Raw genomic sequence first — 13961 nt, forward strand, 5'->3', positions numbered from 1 at the left:
TGATGGTTAATTTGCATCTTTCTCTTTTTTAGCGTAGATAGCAATGTGAAAACATTTATAAAATATAAAACAGACACAGACTTTCAGGAAAATATCAAGACACATTTATTTATGTTAGGGTAACAGATTTTTTTCAGATGACTTATCTTTCAATATTTCCCAGAGTTTTACCTTTCAAATACGCCTTTTCAGCCAATCAAACACGCACTATACTTGTTAACCTATGTTTGGAAAAACTCACCCCTAAGCTTTCAGTGGATTAAATATTCATTTCTCTCCTAAAAAAAAAAAAAAAAAGAAAGAAAAAAGAAAATTGTCTTCTGAGGTTCTTTTCTCATTTTTCCAGTAACATGCTTTCTTTTTCACTTTGTATTTTCTATATAATTAAATGAATCCTTTGTCTCTCATGTTCACTACCAATATTTCTCTCAATTGTTTTTAATCTGCTATAAGATGTTGGCATAAAAAGGTTTAGGTTTGCATGCTGACAAACTTTTAATTATTTTTCTTTGTGATTTGTTGCAGTGCTTTTTTGTTTAAGAAAGGCCATACCCATTCTTAAATCATTTACATAATGTTTAAGTAGACTTTCAATAAATGTTTTAAGATATAATACCTACTTCTAAATTTAGTCAGTCAATATAGAACTAGTTTTGAATTACAGTGTGAGGTGTGTGTGTGTGTGTGTGTGTGTGTGTGTGTGTGTTTTAATTTAAATATTTGTTTTCATCCTAAATCATTTGTTGCTTAATTTATATTTTCCTCACTGATTTTGATAATTTGTTTAATATATGATTAGTGCAGGAAACCAAACTCAGAGATGAAATATGGCTCCAACAGTAAATGCGCCTGGGAAATGTTGGACTCTCAATTCTCTGTAGCCTCAGGTTTAGCTGACTACCCAGAAAGCCAGGATGGCCCCCAAAGATAAATGTCCTGCCCCAGGAAGGGAGGTTAATGGACATATAGAGTGTGGATAACTGGCTGATATTATGTGTTAACTTGGAAATGCATTGTTCTTGCTGGTAGTCTCTGTGACTACCCTCCATGTGGTTTTACTATGAACCTATAAAAAAGAGACCCTGTCCTGGGAGGGGTGTGGATTTCTTCCCGGCTGGCAACCACTGGGAACAGCAGCTGCTTTGCCCAGGGATGTCAGTTTCTCCCATTAAAACTTTTATGAATTTGAATAAGGCTCCATGTCTCCTCTTCAGAATGGATCCTAAATTTAGACTTTTGGGGCTTTCCCCCAACAATTAGATATAATAAAACATTTCTCTGCCATTCATCCTGGCTTTTTCAGACCTATTTATAGATTTTTCTCCACTACTATATACTTACTAACATCTAGAGATATGTCTTAATAGCTAGTACAATATCTGTATCACCTTTTTTTAAAAAAATTGTTCATCCTTCATTATTTATGTATACAAGTAAAGTTTATAATCATGTTTTGAAAGTTTCATAAAATTCCCCCTAATACTCTGATTGGGATTTCTTTAATCCTATATGTTAATTAAGAAAAAAATTATGCCTTTCCTAAAACATGTATATCTCCATGTATTTATATCTTCTGTAATATCTTTACATACACATTTGTATATATGAATGCATGTATTTAGGTTTTTTTATGTCAATATCCAACATATTTTTCTTTCCTATCAGTCAGTAGAGAGTGCAGGAAAAATATGGCCTTTTAGATATTTTAATTATTAAAATTTTATATAGAAAATTAATTGCTTAGAGCATGATTCATGGAGCTGGAGGAGTGAGAATCAGGGGGCCACCTGATTTCAAGAACAATCCAGAGACCAGGAAACAGTCGCTACCTTGTCCACAACTATCTCAGACCTCTATGAAGCTTTCATTGGCCAGTAGATGCAGAGTACAGCCACTAACACTCTCCCAGTACTCATGTTGCTATGATATTGCTTATAATCAGACAGAACACCTGGAAGAGGCCTTCATCTTAATTTCTCTCTTCTAAATCTGGCAGGAATGCACTTAATTAATTATGACCTTTTTCATGATATCATTGAAACATTATTACTGATGCATACATAGTACATCTGGGCTTGAATATTTCTTATACTGACTCTTTTAATTCAAGTTTACTTAATGCAACACTAGGTACCAAAACAATATATATATATATATATATATATATATATATATATATATATATAATTTTAATTCCAAAAATAGAGTATTTGCATATGAACCTTGGCAGATTTAGATTAATTTGTGCTTCAGATTATACATTTATAATTTAGATTAATAAACCATGGCAAATTATACAATAAAAAATGTCAAGAGTTAAGTCAAAATTGGATTTTTGGTTGGTACTTCTTATGAGGGAGAATAAACTCATTCAAAATTTTCTTTTTCTCATGACCTAAAAACCAGATATTCATATTATCAAAAGTATACTACATAAGGGGACTATTTTTATATTTTAGCTGTGTTTCTATCTGGTTTATTTTTACTTTGAATGTTGAAAGACATCAATACTGAATTTAATAACATTTTCTCTACACATTGATTTGATATCCCAGAAACTAAATGATCTTTTATTGTCAATACAAGAAATACTGTAACTGTGATCAAGTTACATAAATTCTGTTTTTTAAAAAATGGGAATTGGCTTGTAGATGATTTACTCAAGTAATTGTTAAAATGTTTTAAAATTAGTATTTTGTTAATTTAAAAAATAAGGAATAGAGCTTTAACATACCTTATTTTTAAGAATGATTTTATTTTTCAAGCTAACATATAATATAAAAGTTAGAGCACTGCTCCTATCATTGTCATGGTTCTACATTTTAAAAATAATCATTTTAAAGGGTGCTACAAAAGAAGCATTGTACCCTGATATTTGTTATGGGCCATTTTTTATAGTGGTTGATGTTGTGATGAAGGAGGAAATTTAGAACCTGCTATTACCAATAATCTCCCCAGTTCTCTGTAATACCCCTGCTTTTAGTTCACACTGTAGTCAACAAAAAAATGCAATGATGGCACCAGCTATCAACTTAAAAAAAATTCCTTTTATGAAAATGCCTCTCTCTATGCTTAGTGTGTCATTTTATTTTGTAATATTTATGTGAGTAATGCCAGTTATATTTGGATACTATTTAGAGTTCTCTATAATTTCAGTTTAATTCAATGCAACATCCTTATAATACAGTAATATTTGATGAGGTCAGATGATTTAGTATTTCTAATGTTACTATCAGATGGAAAAGTTTGCCAGTGGAAAGCTTCGTTTCTAATTATAATGGTGTCCTTCAAAAGGTGTCTTTATTATATATGATGTCTGAATATCTTTACATATAGCAGTGTGTGGGAATCCACAATTATAATCCTTTACTCCCAGGCATTGCCTTTATGTATTCCCATGCCTATTCTCTTATTCCTAACCAACCAGCAGTCCTCTGCTCTGTTTACTTTAGTCTGAGTCAAACACCCTAGCAACTTTGTGACAATACCACAAAAACAGGGTATATATAGTTCAAAGTAAACTAAACTGAAAGTTTATAAATCAAATTGCTACCCAGTACATTCCTTATAACTGTTTTGTTTTTCTTTTATTCCCTTTTGTCTGTACCTTCTCTGATTTTGAAGAAGACTGTACACATGTCGATTTGAGACTGTGAATGTTAGAACTTTCTGTAGATATAGTAGTTAAAGTTCACTCAGTGGCATTATGTTTGTAGTAGATAGAAAACTGACCTGGGAATCAGGAAATTGGATTTCTAGCTTCCTCTGATGGCTGAACTGAAAGAAGCAGTGTTTTCTTTTCTACCTCTTGTGCTGAAAAGGCAGTTAGAGCTGGAGGGAGAATACTGTTGAGATTAATACTGTGATTGATTATGACAATTATGTACACGTTGAAGACAAAGAGGTTTTCTAAAGAGGAAAAGAAATGTAGAGTCAGGCTTCATGATGGGAAATAAAATTGAGCTCTAGAGGTTTTCTATGTGAATAAAAAACAATTTAGTAATGCACTTACCACAAACCAGTTCTATATTTTGGATAATCAATTGACTTTTAACAAGAGCCAACTATATAAAGGAGTAAGTTTTGAAAATAGATTCCTACATTTAAATCCTAGCTTGATATCTACCTCTACTCTATGTAATTTAATAAATGTAATTTAATATAATTAAGGTTTTTATATTAATTCACTATTTACTGAAAATGCAGTAACAGAAGTACTGGTCTAGGAGCGTGGCATACACTATTGAAGAAAACAAGAGAAGAAAGAATTTTGCTGATCTTGTAGAATTTCTATTGTAGGGATTTTTAAGTACCATATTATTAAGATTTCTAAGATTAAAAATCCTGAGACTCTGTTGAAAATCCAATCGAGAAGTAGACAAATATCTTGACTATTCGGCTCACAATAAGTGTTTTATAAATGGCTAATACATATCTGAAAACATGTTCATTTATTAGTCATCACTGATATACACATTAAATGTGATACTACTCCCTACCCATCAATGAAAATAGTGAAAATGTACATGAATATCTTTGGATATTTTAGAAGAAAGATATTGCATCAAAGGGTTTGATACTACAGGGACCTGGGCTAATCTGGCTATGCCACGAGAAGGTGTGCGGTCCTTGACAAGTGTAAACTGATCAAGTCATGTGACCTAGAATGACTAGATCATGAGGGGCACAAAACAGACAATCTGTTAGATCAATGAGGGCTGAACTGCACTGTCCACTTCTGCATTTATTGAGACTAGTTTATTGTGGGGTCAACAGTGGACCTACTAAACTAATATTTGGGAAATAGGTGCTCAATAAGTGGTTTAATATATGTATGATTTATATCATACTTGAGAATTTATAAATCTTGTTTAATTCTCACTGACTATTCCCTGAAGAACATATTAATACTTCCAGATATAATAATCCAATTGTTCAAAGTTAGCATGCAGAGTCAGTACTCCAACTAAAAGATCTCATACCAAATATAGTGCTTTTCTGACTCTGGGGTAGCAAAATAGACGGTTGTTGTAAATATATGAAAAGAAACATAGTCTTGGGGGTTTTTAGGGCTACGAATGATCTTCATGAATATTTATTCAAGTCTCTGTCAAACATATCTTGAATACATCCAGTACCAGGGGCTCTCCTTTCCCAGTGGGTACTCACTTTATAAAGCCATAGCTACAGCTGTTAAGTATACCTTATATTGATTTTAAACCAGCTTCCAAAATAACTAATACCCTCTGGAGCAACAAAGAGTAAGGCATGTTCACTTCTACATGATAATCCTTCACCAATTCAAGTACATTAAATCTTCAAATGGTAGAATTTCTAGACTGTCCACTGTAATGTGTGGCTTCCTTTGGTTTTTGTATTTCATGCAGCAGCAGCTTGTCCCCAAGAGCTGCGGGGATGAGGCCCTAGGAAGGCCCTGTCCCACCCAGGCCCAGGGAGCCATGGGGTGGGAGGCAGATGAGGCGGGCTCCCCTTTACCTGTAGCTCCCTAGGTGAGGCTGGCCAAGGGCAGGGGTTTCTGCCACCTCCACCCTCGGTGCAGCAGCCTGTGCAGGCTCAGACCTGCCTCCCATGGTGCAGCTGAGCTAGGTCTTTCCAGAGAGAGAAGAGGAATCTGTCTTGTAGGCTGTTGACTCCCTGTGTATGACACCCATTGTCAGGCGATTGTGTATTTAGCTGAATTACTCATTTTTCTCTGCTGGAAGAGACTTCAGGAAGGGAAAACACAAAAGCAATAACACATCTGTGCAGCCGCGAACTCACACCCCATGCTCTCCTTACATTCAGAACTTGCTGGTGACAGACGTCGCCTGTAAATAAGCCCATTCCCCTCTGTATCATGCGTGTGCATGGGGGGTTCTTCCAGAAACCCTTTTCTTACCTGGTCTTGTTTTCTGGGTTGTTCTAACTGAACACGCCCCTCTGTCAGAAGGGATCAGAGACACCCTTTTCGGCTTTTCCCAGCAACCCCTGCCGTGTGGGCACAGAGCTTGCGCGCTTTCACCAGGCTCATGGACTCCAGAGGAAGCTTGTTCCTGCTTAACGTCAGGAGTCCCAAAGGACTTTTTTTCTCCCAACAAAGGAGGAAACCACAGCTGTCCCTTTGTGTAGGCCAGGAGCCTCTGCATGGCAGTCCCTGTTTCTCCTTTGCTGCTGCTGACAACAGGATGACTTCTCTACTATTTAAAAACTTTTTTGATGTAATTCATGTAGGTGCTCTTATTTATAAACTAGAGGCCCAGTGCACGAATTTGTGCACGGGTGGGGGCCGGGCTGGCCGGGGTGAATCGGGGCTGGGCCAATCAGGAGGAAGAGATAGCTGGAGGTTGGCAGGCCGGCTTGCCCCAATTGGGGCTGATCAGAGCTGGGCCGGCTGGGGGGAGGGGCCGTGGGCAATTGGCCAGCGGGCCCTTCCCCCAATTGGGGTGGGGGGAGCTTATTGGGGGTCAGTGGCCAGGGGAGGGGCCATGGGAGGTTGGCTGACCAGCCCCACCCCAGATTGGTGTGTGTGTGTGGGGGGGGGGGGCGATTGGGGGCAGAGCTGGCTGGGGGGAGGGGTGGTGATCAGGGGCAGGGCTGGATTGGGGGAGGGGCTGTGGGCCAATCAGGGTGGGAGAGGCTGATCAAGGGTGGAGCCTGCTGGGGGGAGGGCCATGGGAGGTTGGCTGGTCTGCCCCACCCCTGATCTGGCCGTTTGTTGGCAGCAGTGGGCGTCATAGTGACTGGTCGTTCTGGTCTTTATGGCATTCCGGTCACTGGCTTATATATATATATATATATATATATATATATATATATATATATATATATATATATATATATATATCTGATTTAAAAAGAACAAGAGAAAGCTTGGCATATTTAGGTATTTCACTCTGGACCCATTCATCCTTTGGTTCCCCTTGCCTAAACATGACATTGTACAATAAATAACTTTGAGAGTAAAAAAAAAAGTTCTAGTTTAAGTGATTATCAAATACAGAATGAGGCTACTGAACAAAACTGATCTGAGCATAGTCAGCTTTGATTCATCCTACAATTTTGTTACTATTCTTAAAGAAGCCACATAACAAGATGGATCTATATTATCTGCATAATCCATTTTATCTTTTTCAAACTTTGTCAGGAGGCACTTCATGTAGGTTCTCCAAGGATCATAAGTTCTACAATAATCTTTAAGGAAAAAATGAAAAAAAAATAAACATTTCATAGCACGTTCACCCATTTGGCCCACCCACTACCACTAATCTTCTGTTTCTATGAGTTCTATTATTTTTAGAAATATGAGATCATATGCTATGAGTTTTTTCTCTGCCTGCCTGACTTATTTTACTTAGCATAACACCTTCAAGGTATATTCATGTCAAAAATAGTAGGTTTTCCTTCATTATTATGCCTAAACTAGGGGCCCAGTGCACAAATTGGTGCACCTTGAAAGGAACTATGGGCCATGAAGCTGTGTTGGGCACAGGGGTGAGTTTTGGCCCATCCTCCACACCCCCACCTGACCCCTTCTGCCGTGGCCCCCACTACCCTCTCTGCCAGAAGCCCCGCTCCCGCTGCTCCCATGGACTGATGGCACCAGCCCGGCTCACACCCACCAATGGCGCAGAGCGATTGGGGCCAGCACCAGCAGTGGGTGTGAGCAGGGCTGGTGCCGTCAGCGGGTGCAAGTGGTTGTTGCTGTCCTGATCGCCCCTCAGGAGGAGGGGGAAGTGGAGAAGCCCTGAGGGATGATCGGGGGTGGAACGAGCAGCGGGTGAGAGCGGGGCTGGCGCTGGCATAAGGTGCGAGCACCAGGCAGGACTGCGGCGTGTGGGAGCAAAGAATTTTGAGTAACGACCAAAGGCTTACCCAGATGACAGTAACTGGTGCCATGCCTTGGTCTGGCGCCCCCACTCACCTGCCTCACCATCCCACTGAGGCCAATACCTGCCATGTTCCACACTATGCTGCCTGTTGCCGACACCCGCCATGTTTTGTGCACACTCTCTGGTGGCCAGCGCACGTCATAAAGACCGGTTGTTTGGTTGTTCAGTCATTTGATCTATTTGCATATTAGGGTTTTATATATATACCAGAGGCCTGGTACACAAAAATTTGTGCACTTGGGGGGGGGGGAATCCCTCAGCCTGGCCTGTGGCCTCTCACAGTCCGGAACCCCTAGGGGGCAGACCACCTGCTGGCTTAGGCCTGCTCCCTGGGGGATCAGGCCTAAGCTGGCAGTAAGACATCCCTCTGTCAGCCCAGGGGCCCTCACGGGATGTCCACTTGCCAGCGGGGAGCAGGTCTAAGCTGCAGTTGGACATCCTTAGTGCTGCTGAGGAGGTGGGAGAGGCTCCCACCACCAACGCTGTACTGGCAGCCATCAGCCTGGCTGGTGGCTGAGCAGAGCTCCCCCTGTGGGATCACACTGACCACCAGGAGGCAGCTCCTGCATTGAGCAACTGACCCCTGGTGGTCAGTGTGTGTCATAGTGACCAATCATTCCCAGTCGTTCTGCTGTTAGGGTCAATTTGCATATTACCTTTTATTATATAGGAGTGCCTGGCCAGACTGGGTGAGGGGCTGATGGCTGTTTTCAGGCTGGCCACAACCCCTAGCCACCTAAGCTCCCAGTGGAGGTGGGCTGGAAGCAAATATCTGGGATTTATTAGTCTTCTATAATTGAAACTTTGTTGCTATGAGCGGAGGCCTCAGCTGGCTCAGGGCTGATGGGAAGCTTGGCTTCCTCCATCGCCCAGGCAACCAAACTTCCTGCTTGCTCCAGCTCCATGGCTACCGGCCACCATCTTGGTTGGATTAATTTGCATATAGTCACTCTGATTGGCTGGTGGGCGTGCCTTAGGGCATAGCAAAGGTACGGTCAATTAGCATCTTTGTCTTTTATTAGTGTAGAGTAGAAATCGTGCATGGGTGGAGTCCCTCTGGGTGCCCTGCAGAGATTAGGCTGAAACCTGCAGTCCAACGCCACCTGCAGCTCCTACCTGCTGCTCTTGCTCATCCTGGACCCACTGTGCTGGCCACAGGTCGTGCCCAATCATTCTGCATCTGGCACCCTCCCAAGGGGAGTGGCTTGCGGGATCAGGCTGAAACCAGCTCTCCAACATCCTCCAAGGGGTCCTGGATTGTGGAAGGGTGTATGCCAGGCTGAGGGACCCCACCAGTGCATGATCAGGCTGGGGAGGGACCATAGAAGGGCTCCAGGGTGTGTCTGGTCCATCTCATTCAGTCCTGGTTGGCCAGACCCCAGCAGCAAGCTAACCTACTGGTCAGAGCATCTGCCCCCTGGTGGTCAGTGCACGTCATGGTGAGTCGTTGAGCAGCCTTAGCATATTATTAGCATATTACACTTTGATTGCTTGTTCAGTTGTTCTGCCGTTCAGTCTATTTGCATATTACCCTTTATATATATATATATATATATATATATATATATATATATATACATATATATATACACACATATATATATATACACACACACATACTAGAGGCCCAGTGCACAAAATCATATGTGAGTAGCTCCGCGCTCGCTTGCTGCCACTCGTCACTCACCGCCATGCTCACTGCCACTTATTGCTTGGGCTGCCGCCCCACCCTCTGTGCTCGTAGCTCACCCCCCAGCCTGCTGCTTGTCACTCACCACCCTGTGCACTGCTGCTCATCACTCGGGCTGCTGCCCTGCCCACTACCGCTCATCGCTCAGGCCTCCACCCTGCCTGCTGCCGCGCATTGTTTGCCGCCCTGCCCACTGCTGCAAACCACCCTGCCTGCTGCTGCTCGCGGGTCAGGCGGGAGGGACTGAGAGGTGGTCAATGCACCTCATGGCGACTAGTCAAGCAGTCATTCCAGTCATTATGCTTATGGTCCCTGGCCTTTTATTATATAGGACAGATATTATGTCATTATCTACACTAATAAAAGACAAAGATGCTATTTGACCATACCTTCGCTATGCCCAAGCCACGCCCACCAGCCAGTCAGAGCGACTATATGCAAATTAACCCAACCAAGATGGCAGCTGGAAGCCACGGAGCTGGAGCAAGCAGGAGGCTTGGTTGCCCTGGCGATGGAGGAAGCCAAGCTTCCCACCTGCTATGGCCAGCTTTGGCCTCCGCAAAAGGCAACAAAGTTTCAATTATAGAAGACAAATAAATCCCAGATACCTGCTTCCAGCCCACCTCCACTGGGAGCTTGGGTGGTTGGGAGCTGTGGCCACCCTTCAAACAGCCACAAACCCCTCACCCAGACTGGCCCCACCCTCTGGGGGCTTGGCCAGTCTGCAAACAGCCATCAGCCCCTCACCCAGACTGGCCAGGGACCCCAATAGGACCCTCCACCCTGAAGGGCGTGTGGCCAGCCTGAAAACGGTCCTCAGCCCCTCACCCAGGCTGGCCAGGCACCCCAGCAAGGACCCTACCCTGAAGGGGCTGTGGACAGCCTGAAAACAGCCATAAGCCCCTCACCCAGGCTGGCCAGGCACCCCAGCGAGAACCCCCAGCCTGAAGGGGCTGTGGCCAGCCTGAAAATAGTCATCAGCCCCTCACCTAGGATGGCTACACCCTTATGGGGTGAGTGTCCCCACTGGGGGCCTTGGCCAGCCTGCAAACAGCCATCAGCCCCTCACCCAGGCTGGTCAGGCACCCCAGCGGGACCTCCACCCTGATCCAGGACACCCTTCAGGGCAAACCAGCCGGCCCCCACCCATACACCAGGTCTCTACCCTATATAATAAAAGGGTAATAAGCAAATTGACCCTAACAGCAGAACGACTGGGAATGACTGGTCACTATGACACACACTCGGCAGATGCTCAATGCAGGAGCTGCCCCCTGGTGGTCAGTGTGCTCCCACAGGGGGAGCTCTGCTTAGCCACAAGCCAGGTTGACGGCTTCCAGTACAGCGGTGGTGGTGGGAGTCTCTCCCGCCTTTAGCAGCGCTAAGGATGTCTGACTGCAGCTAGGCCTGCTCCCCGCTGGCAAGTGGACATCCCCTGAGGGTTCCCGGGCTGCCAGAGGGATGTCTGACTGCCAGCTTAGTCCCAATCCCCCGGGCCTAAGCCAGCAGGTGGTCATTCCCCGATGGGTCCCAAACTGTGAAAGGGCACTTGCCAGGTGGAGGGACCCTCCCGAGTGCACAAATTTTTGTGCACCGGGCCTCTAGTCTATATAAAAGCCTAAGGGACCATCTGACTGTTCTACCATCTGACAGGTAGCTATGATGCACAATGACCACCAGAGGGCAGACACTCAATGCAGGAGCTGCGGAGCTGAGGTGACTTGGCAGCTGCGGTTCTCAGGTGATGCCCCAGGAACCAGAGAGGAGGAAGCCTGATCCCAAAGTTTGTTACTGGAAAACTACCCTCTTCCAATCCGGGACCCCTCATTTTCAGCTCGATCCCTGTAGGCCAGGCCGAAGGACCCCACCAGTGCCTGAATCCGTGCACCAGGCCTCTAGCTAAATATAAAAATAAATTTTTAAACATAAATATACCACATTTTTTAATCCAGTCATCCACTGATGGATACTTAGGTTGTTTCTACATCTTGGCTATTGTAAATGCTACAAAGAACATGGGGTGCATATACCTTGTTAAGTTAGTGTCTTTGTATGTTTTTTTGTTTTTATTTTTTGCTGTGGTTTTTTGTATAAATACCCAGTAGTGAGACTTCTGCATCACATGGTAGTCCTTTATTTATTTCTTTGATGAACCTCCACACTGTTTTCCATAGTGGCTATACCATTTTACATTTCTACCCACAGGGTTTCCTTATCTCCACATTCTTGCCAACGCATTTATCTTTTTTTGGTAATAGCCATTCTAATAGGTGTGAGTTCAGTTTGCATTGTAGTTACCTAATAGAAGTTTAGGCTTTTCTTTTCCTAATAATTAGCAACATTGGCACTTTTTTGTGTACCTGTTGACCCCTTGCATGTCTTCCTTGGAAATATGTCTATTGAAATAAACTAAAAAAAATATAATTTTCACGTTCATACTTTTTGTGGAAGTCTTAATGGTCACATTCATTCATTAAACAAGTATTTATTGATTATGCATTCAATGTCAGTGCTTTTCTAGTGAGGGACATACAGTAGTTCTACCTCCAAAGAACTATGTTCTAGTTCATGAAAGCATCAGCCAAGACATGAAGTGGTGAACTGTCTTCTACTTTCTTGGAAGTGTACATTTTTTTTATGAAAAATTTTAGTGCTCCAAGCCTCAATTATTGGCTATTATAGTTAATGAAATAATGCTCTGATATTTAACTAAGGCTATTAAGAATCATGCCTTCAGTGAGCAGAGTCCAATGAGTTAATAGCTTTCTATTGTTCCTAGCAAAATTAACTTTTAATGTAATTTCATTATTCTTTGAGAAGAGCTGTAATTAAAACTCCAATTTACAAACCCTCCAAATAATGTTGATTCTGGAGTAGGTGGAAATGCTTCCTGAAGTTCATTTTCTAAAGTAAAATGGAAAATTACTTTAATGATTACTGAATTAAGTAAGAAAGAGGGTACATATTTAATGTTTTTAATGAGAATAGGGACAGGCACTCCACCTCCAAAAATCATTATTTGAATTTGTACCCAAGCAAAACTATTATTTTGTTAATGTAGTATACATTTATAATTCTGGCTATAGTTCTGGTTAGGGTGTAACCTCCCATAAATGACAAATGTGAGTGAAGTGCATAATGGTGGTAATGTTGAGACTAAATACTATTTCAATACTATATCAATCCAGACTAACCTATCAGGAGTGAGAAGAAACTTATCCAAAATATAGGCACATGGAAATAGTTTCTGCTTTGAAGAAATAGTTAAATCACAAGTGGAGTAATTATTTGATTTCCAAATTAAATAGATTAGAGGGGTTAATGAAGATTAGCTAACTCTATTACTAACATCAATCATATTTTTAAAAATAACATGTTTTGTTGGAATGAAGCAACCCCCTATCATCATGAATATGCTAAGTCACACAACAAATATTACACTGTGGGTGAGTTAGTTTCAATTGCTGCTTAAGAACTATTTTTTTCCCCTCTAAATACTATGTTTGTTTGTTGTTCAAAATCAGTTCTCCAACAATAGATACATTCTATTTTTATTTCAATTGTACATCAAATAGCATATCCATAATATTCTCAGAGTATATTTACAATTAATTTGGTCTCTAAATTTACTTTGGCATCTCTTTCCAAATTCATTGTACTCAAGTTGTTATCACTGTTAATGACTGTGCATTACTCTCCTAGGGCTGTCATAACAAACTGTCACAGGCTGCATGGCTTAAACAACAGAAGTTTCCTTTTTCATTGTTTTGGAGGCTTGGAGACCAGATCAAGGGACTAGCAGATCCATTTTTTGGTGAGATCTCTCTTCCTGGCTTGTGACTGGCCACGTTATTGCTGTGTCCTCAGAGAACCTTTACTCTGGAGAAAGGTAGAGAAGAGAGGGAGAGAGGGCCTCACACAATCACCTTTAACCTTAATTACCTCCATAGAGACTCCCTCTCCGAATACAGTCACGCTGGGTGGTAATGGACTTCTACATATGAATTTGTTGGGGGGAGGGAGGAAATACAATTAGTCCACAATAGATTGTTTAATATTAATTTTAAATATATTTTTAATTTAAAAATAGTTTTAGGTTTATGGAAAATTTGTGAAGATCATATAGAGTATTCCCATAAGCTTCCCCTACTCAGTTTCCCCTATTATTATTAGCCTACATCAGTATGGTACATTTATTACAATGAATAAATTAACATTCATACATTATTATTAACTTATGTTCATACTTTACTCAGATGTCTTCAGTTTTTACCTACTTTTTATGCTTCTCCCTCTCTCCCTCTCCCTCTCCCTCTCCCTCTCCTTCTCCCTCTCCCTCCCCTCTCCCTCTCCCTCTCCCTCTCCCTCTCCCTCTCCCTCTC

This window comes from Myotis nattereri (genome assembly GCF_964212035.1).
Source record: "Myotis nattereri genome assembly, chromosome: 1".
Lineage (NCBI taxonomy): Eukaryota > Metazoa > Chordata > Mammalia > Chiroptera > Vespertilionidae > Myotis > Myotis nattereri.